Genomic DNA, 8158 nt, shown 5'->3' on the forward strand with positions numbered 1-8158 from the left:
AAAAAAAAAAAAACAAGACAAGACAAACCAAACCAAAACAAAAAACCCAAACCAAACCAATACAAACCACAACCCCCCTCCAAAACCAAAATGTAAGCAAACATATATATAAAATTATATAGCGTAGTTGGTTCTCTGAGAAAAAGTAGGAAAAGCACTTTAGGGCTATGTAAGTAGGGACTGTGATATACAGTTGCCCAGGGTGTAGACTCTTGATCTAGACCAGCAATTCTTAAATTTATTGTACTCATGACCCAATTTAGTCAGAAAACTTTTTACATGATCTGTATTCAAATTAAATGTGTACTAATAATAAATCCTAGAGAGTTTTATTTTGAAACACTTATTCAGCATACTCACCACTTTGTAATTTATTAAAGAGAAGCAACTTTGAGTACTAATGAGATGGTGTGCTCTTTATCCTTACACAAAGAATCAAATCTTGACCGAATATCTGTAGAGCATCTTCAACCATTCTCAGAGCTGATTAGTATCTTGTTTCACAATCATGGAACTCAAGAATGCTGCTGGGCATAAACACATAGTACAAAATGGCAGCAGTGTGTTTGGAGGCATTCCCGAAACTGTTGGAAATTCTGTCCAATCCCATTCCAAAATTCATCCAATGACCTTGTATAAAACTCAAGCCAGCATCTCTAACAGCAGTTTTAAAAATCAAGCGTTCTAATACAATAAAATCAAACAAGTGTTGACTAAATCCTTACATGCTGAGGAATGATAATAGAAAAATATAAGAAGTCTTTGCTTTTTAATTGAACTGTTGCGCGTCTGCAAGTGCAGAAACATGGCGTAGGCGGTGAAAGCTGCAGTTTATAGTGAACACTGGTCTTGAGTCTGAGTGTTGGTTTGTGCTGTGTGCTGTGATTCCACATGCATTCATTACAATGTGCTCAGGCACATGTTCAGAACCAAGGCTGCAAGTGCAGCACAAGTCAGTGCTAGCCAGAAACACCCCAAATTCATTGCAAATTTGATTTTAAAATAATTTTTGTTGCACATCCAGAAACCTTCTATTGCCACATTTGTCTTGCTACCTTTAATTCCTTTATGTGGCCTCTACATTGGTTGGTGATGCAGTTTGAGAAGGTAGGGTCTATATGATGTAGGGTGGGACAGTACAGTAGAGTAAATTGGGAATGCTCCAGGCACTTGTGAAGAACTTCTCCCTCAGCATATGCTTCTTCCCCCACAACTCTGGATCACGTCTGACGAGAACACTCATGTATCCACTTCTGCTTTTACTTCTATGACCCTTTCTGGCGAAGACCTGTGCAAATGTTGTGCCTGTGGCTTCCATCTCTGTGAGTTCATATGTGCGTTAGTCCTGTAGTGTTTAGAAAGTCTTGTTTCCTTGGTGTCTTCCATTCCCTCTGGCTCTTATACTCTTTCCTCTTTTTCTACAGAGTTGCCTCAGCCCTGAGGGGAGGGATTTGAGGGAGACATTCTCTTTAGGGCTGAGTGTTCCAAGGTCTTTCTCTCTCCCTGCATATCATCTGACTTGAGTCTCTTTGTTTCTTCCCATCTACTTCAGAAGGAAGCTTCCCTAATGATGGCTGAGCAAGATACTGATCTATGAGTATAGCAGAATGACATTAGGAGTTGTTGTAGTGCTATGTTCTTTTAGAACAATAGTAGTATTTGGCTTTGCCCTAGCTCTCTGGGATATCTAGTCCCAGGTTTTTGGTCACCAAAGCATTGACACGTGTGGGTTCCACATTGTGGGGTAGGCCTTAAGTGAAACCAGATGTGGTTGGTTACTCCCACAAGGTTTGTGCCACCATTGCACTGGCATATGTTGCAGTGAGAACAGCGTTGTAGATCAAAGGGTTTGTGGCTGCATTGGTGTTCACTCTTTTGGTAGCGTGCAGAGTAACCTCTGGTACCAAAGATGCTAGAATTTAGGCGTGAAGGCTCTATGTAGGCACCAGCTTGACTTTTCCATGTTCAAATGTTGAGAGTTATCTAGATTGTTTCCAGTTTATGGCTGTTATTAATAGAGCAGCAGTGAACAGTTGATCAAGTGCCTCTGTGGATGAAGTGGCTTTTGGGTATATGACTAAGAGTGGCATAACTGGATCTAGTGGTAGATTAATTCCCATCTTCCTGAGGAACCACCGTGCCGTTTTCCATAGTGATATTATAAGATGTAAGATAAAATCTCAGAGTAGTTTTGGTTTACATTTCCCTGATGACTAAGGTTATTTAGACATTTCTTTATGTGTTTCTTAACCATTTGAGATTTCTCTGTTGAGAATTCTCTGTTTAGATCTATACATTTTTTTAATTGGGTTATTTTATTGATATCCAGTTTTTGAATTTTTTATATATATTTTGAATATTAGCCCTTTATCAGATGTGTAGTTGGTAAAAATCTTACCCCTTTCTGTAGGCTGACACTTTGTCCTAATGATGGTGTCCTTTGTCATGCAGAAGCTTTTCAGTTTCATGAGGTTCCATTTATTAATTGTTCCATTTATTAATTAATTGTTGATCTTAGTTCCTGTGCTAGATGTGTTCTGTTCTGAAAGTCTTTTCCTGTGACAATGAGTTCGAAGCTATTCTCCACTTTTCTATGCGGTGTAGTGTATCTGGTTTATATTGAGGTCTTTGATTTGTTTGGAGTTAAATAAGTTAAATAAGGATATATTTGGGTTCTTCTCCAAGCAGACTTCTAGTTTGACCAGCACCATTTGTTGAATAATCTTTTTCTAGTGTATATTTCTTTCTTGTTTATTAAAAATCAGTATCATAGGTGTGAGGATATAAGTCTGGGCCTTCAGTTTGATTCCATTGGTCAATGAGTCTGATTTTGTGCCGGTGCCCTGTGGTTTTTATTCAGCTCTGCACTTCACATTGATGTCTGGGATGGTGATGCCTCCTGCGGTTCCTTTATTATTCAGGGCTGCTTTAGCTATCCTGGGATTTTTCCTTATGAAGCTGAAAATTGTGTTTTCAATCTGTGAACAATTGTATTGAAGTTTTGATGGGGATTGCAGTGAACCTATAGATTGCTTTTGATAGGCTGACCATTTTTACTATATTATTCCTTCCTTTCTATGAGCATGTAAGATCTTTCTGTCTTCTGGTAGACGTGCTTGGTTAGAGATACTCAAGATACTTGATGTCATTTAAGGTTATTGTGAGAGGTGTTCTCCCTATTTGTTTCTGTCTGTCTGTCACTTGTATATAGGAGGGCTACTGATTTTTTTTTTTTTTGAGTATTTTGTATCCAGCACTTTGTTGAAGTATCAGCTGTTGGAATTAACTGGAGGAATTTTCAGGGTCACTTATATATGCTAACATATCTGCAAATCATGATACTTTTCTTCCCTTCCTATTTATAGCACCTTCGTCTTCTTCAGTTGTCATATTGCTCTGAGACTTCAAGTACTGTGTTGAGTAAGTATTGAGACAGTGAACAACCTTGTCTTAGTCCTAATTTTAGTGAAATTGCTTTGAGTTTCTCTCCATTTTAGTTAATGTTGATTATGGGCTAGCTGTAAGTTGTCATTATTGTGTTAAGGTATGTCCCTTGTATCCCTAATCTCTTTAGGATTTTTATCATGAAGGAATGTTGGATTTTGTCAAAGGCCTTTTCTGCATCAAATGAGATGAGCATATGTTTATTTTGTCTTTCTGTGATCATCTGTTGGAATACATTTACTGATTTTCTTATATTGAACATATCTGGGATGAAGTATACTTGATCATGGTAGATGATCTTTTTGATGTGTTCTTGGGATCAATTTGCGAGTATTTAATTAAGAATTTTTGCACCTATGTTAATAATTGGTCTGTAACTTTCCTCCTCGGTTGGGCTTTTATGTGGTTTGCATATCAGGATAACGGTGACCTCATAAAATGAATTTTGGAATGTTCCTTCTCCTTTTATTTTATTTGAGGAATACCGGATTAACTCTTCTTTGAAAGTCTAGTGGAAAGCTGCACTCAAACCATCTGACCCTGGGCCTTATTTGATTAGGAGATTTTTAATTATTTTTTTCACTTTGCTAGGGGTTATAGGTCAGTTTAAGTTGTTCATCTGATCTTGATTTAACTTTGGTAAATTGTATATATTGAAAAAAATCATTATTTTTTGATTTTCCATTTTGGTGGAGTACAGGTTTTTAAAGTATGTCCTTGTGATTCATTTGATTTTCTCAGCGTCTGTTGTTATGTCCCCCTTTTCATTTTAATTTTTAAAATTTGGATCTTTTCTCTTTGCCTTTTAATTAATTTGGACAAGGATTTGTCAATCTTATTGATTTTCTTAAAGAGCCAACCCTTTGCTTCACTGATTCTTTATTTTTTTATTTGTTTGTTTCTATTTTATTGATTTCAGCCCTGAGTCTGATTATTTCTTACAGTCTACTTCTTTTGGAAGGCAGCTATGCTCACCACTATACCACCAACGCAGATAGTCTACTTCTTTTGGGTTTGATTTCTTTTGTTCTAATGCTTTTAGTTGTGCTTTTAAGTTACTAGTAAAAAATCTCTCCAGTTTTTAAAATAGGCACTTAGTGCTATGAACTTGCCTCTTCGGGCCAACTTTATTGTGTTCTGTAAATTTGTGTAGGTTGTATATTTTTATTCAGTTCTAGCCAGTCTTTAATTTCTGTCATGACCTATTTTTCATTCAGTAGTAAGTTGTTCAGTTTCCGTGAGTTTGTAAGCTTTCTGTTGTTTCTGTTCATAATATCTGTTCTTAATATCTTAATCCTTGGTGATCAAATAGGACACAGGGTATTATTTAAATTTTTTTGTATCTGTTGAGACTTGCTTTCTGTCCAAACATGTGGTCTGTTTTGGAGAAAGTTTCATGAGGTGCAGAGAAAAAGGTATATTCTTTCGTGTTTGGATGAAATGCAAGTATCTTTTGTTTATAACATGTTAGCGCTGTTATGCCCAAATCTGTGAAGTCCCTGCAAAAGCCAACAAGGAGACCGAGTCCCGTATGTAAAAGCAAAGAACCTTTATTTTAATCAAATTTTCAAACTTGGTCTCTCTGCATGTCCAACATATTGGAATAAACAAAGAGCCCCGAGCTCAGTTAGAATTGGGTTTTTATAGTAGTAAAGGTGGAGGTGAGGGGTTTCTGAAGTTTAGGACCCATGATTTGCTGACATTTGTCTAGGGGTGTCCTGGTGAAGTGTGCTGGCAGGTGATCCTATCTACAGTGGTTGGAATGTTAGGCATTTCGTTTGAATGGTCTGTTCTTGGGTGGTGGTTGGGTAATCTCAGCTTGTGGTTTTTCCTGCTACCAGATATTGCTTCAGGGTAAACTACTCAGACTCAGGCCTCTTATTAAATTTATCGATGGCTGAGTTCTACTCTGGCAGGTGATAATGGTTGGAAGTAAAAACTTCCACTGGGTGACCTGCCCATACTTAGCTTATCATGGCTGGGTCCCACATTATTTTCTGTTTAGTTTTTGTCTGGATGACCTGTCTATTGGTGAGAGTAGGGTTTAAAAAGTCTTCTACTATAAATGTTTGAGGTTCAATATGTGCTTTAAGCTGTAGTGGTGTTTCTTTTACTAACTTGGTTGCCTTTGTGTATGGGGCATAGACATTAAGAATTGCATCATCTTTTTGGTAGCTGTTTTCTTTGATGTGTATGTAGTACCTTATTATTTTTGGTTTGAAGTCTTATTTTGTCCGATATTAAAATGTATACATAGCTTGACTTTGTAGGTCCATTTGCTTGGGATATCGTTTTCCATCGTTTTACCCTGAGGTGATGTCTGTTCTCAATGTTAAGTTGTTTTTCTTTGATGCAGCAGAAGGATGGATCCTGTTTTCATAGCCATTCAGTTTGTTTATGTCTTTTCATTGGGGGATTGAGACAGTTGATGTAGAGAGGTAGCAGTGAACTGTGTTTTCTGTTACTTTGCTGTTGTTGCTATTGGAGTGTGTGTGTGTGTGTGTGTGTGTGTGTGTGTGTGTGTGTGTGTGTGTTTTCCCTTTTGATTTGTTGGTCTGGAATTTTTTCCCCTGTGTTTTCCTATTTAGGTTGGAGTTTTCTTTCTGTGCCTTCTGTAGAGCTGGATTGGTAGATACTGCTTAAATTTAGTTTAATTATAGAAAATCTTATTTTTCCCATCTATTGTTATTAAAAGTCTTGCTGGGTCTAGTAGTCTGGGCTGACATCTGTGGTCTCTTACAATCTGTAGCACATCTGTCCAGGGCTTTCTGGCCTTTAAAGTCTCCACTGAGACTTTAAATAGGTCTACCTTTATATTTACTTTGTCTTTTTCTCTTTCGCTTTCAACATTCTTTGTTGTTGTTGTTCTGTATTTAATGTTTTGAGTATATGAGGTGTGTGTGTGTGTGTGTGTGTGTGTGTGTGTGTGTGTGTGTGTGTGAAATTTGTTCCAGATTTCCTGGATGTTTTATGTCAGAAATGTTTTAGATTTGACATTTTCTTTGACCAAGACATCCATTCCTTCTATTGTATCTACAATATCTCTTTCATCTTTTGTATTCTATTGGTGAGGCTTGACTCTGAGATTCCTGTTTTAGCTTCTAAATTTTTGTCTCCAGATTTCCCTCAGTTTGGACTTTCTTTATTGATTCTATTTCTACTTTCAGGATTTTATTCATTTCCTTCCCCTGTTTGATTCTGTTTTCATAGATTTCTTTATAGGATTCAATCATAGCCTTTTAAAGGGCATCTGACACATTCATCAAGGCTGTTTTACAGTCTTTGTCTTGTATTTCAGTTATATACTCAGGTTCTACTGTGGTGGGTTGCTGGCCTCTAGTGGAGACATACTGTCCTGGCTATAATTGACTGTGGTTCTACACTGGCGGCTAGGCTTCTGGGTTCAGAAAGATTCCCATTCTAGGTGTTGATATCTGATCTTGTCTTTGTTGGGTATGAGTTTTATTCCTTGGTTTCACTTGCCCTCTCTGGTGCTTAGAGTGTGGCAGCTTTGTGTTGCCTGGAAGGGAATTCTTCTGGGATACTGCTAGATGTGTCCACTGGGAGTTCTGGGAGCTGACACTTAAGAGTCGGTGTCTCAGGGGTGTGCTGGAGGTGGGAAAGCAGGGTGTTTCACCATATCTGCCTAGTTTCCTGGGTACAAGGATAGATTGTGAGGAGTGGCTATAACAGCTGTTTTGTTACAGAGATGACCAGAAAAATGGGGCTTGAATCTTGAGATTTTTGAAGAGGCTCTGAAGATCTTTCCTGGCCAGAGTGTCCTGCGAGTTCCCAGGGAATGCCTGCTGGAGTTGGGACCAGGGCAGTGATGAGTGTGGGGAATAAAGGTTGGTGGAGGTGATTTCTGTGGTCTGCTGGAAATGGCGTAATGAAGGAGGGGAGGTCTCAGCGTGTGGTCTGCTACAGAGGTGGGCCAAACTGGATAATTGGATTTATAAAAGAGTACGGAGAGGTGAAGATTTGCAGTGAGCCTACTTGCTTCCCTGTCTGGTGTTACAATTGTTGTCTTTGCCTAGCAGAATGTTTTGAGGGAACATTCATGTTGTAGCATTGCAGTATAAATCAGTACTTTATTTCCCCTGTAAAATGAATTAAAACTAACCTTCTTGAGATGTAATTTACTCCCCATAGAATGTGCTCATGTAGTAATGACAAGTCAGTGGCTATTTGGTACAGTTGTAGAATAATATAATACCACCATAATTAATTCTAGGGACGTTCTTTCCTTTTTGGGTTTCTTGGATTTATAAGCTAATGATTGATATCAGGTTTGGAAAGTTTTTGGTCATTATGTCTTTGAATATTTCTATGATTCTTCTTTCTTTTCTTCTGTGGATTTCTATTATACGTGATGTCCTGGTTCATTTTTTCTTTTCTTTTTTTTTCTTTTTGATCAACTTGACACAAATTGGAGTCTTTACAATGAGGAACCTCAGTTGAGAGACTGCCTCTATCTGTAATGTAAATGCGCAAGTCTGTAGCGCATTTTCTTGATCATTGATTGAAGTAAGTGGGTCCATCCTGTGTGTGTGTGTGTATGTGTGTGTGTGTACATCTCCTCTGAGTAGGTGTTCTTGGTGTGTTTAAGAAAACAAACTGAGCCGGGCGGTGGTGGCACACGCCTTTAATCCCAGCACTCGGGAGGCAGAGGCAGGCGGATCTCTGTGAGTTCGAGGCCAGCCTGGTCTACAAG

General features: G+C 38.2%; 1 long non-coding RNA gene across 1 annotated transcript in view; it reads left to right on the forward strand.

Moving 5' to 3' along the window:
- The window catches only part of LOC113456054, a 22504-nt gene that overhangs the window by 8824 nt on the left and 5522 nt on the right, over positions 1-8158 (forward strand). The window contains exon 3 of the long non-coding RNA XR_003376926.1: positions 7152-7292. This is a non-coding gene — a long non-coding RNA (uncharacterized LOC113456054). The remainder of the gene's footprint in view (positions 1-7151; positions 7293-8158) is intronic.

This window comes from Microtus ochrogaster, chromosome 5, assembly GCF_000317375.1.
Source record: "Microtus ochrogaster isolate Prairie Vole_2 chromosome 5, MicOch1.0, whole genome shotgun sequence".
Taxonomy (NCBI): Eukaryota; Metazoa; Chordata; class Mammalia; order Rodentia; family Cricetidae; genus Microtus; species Microtus ochrogaster.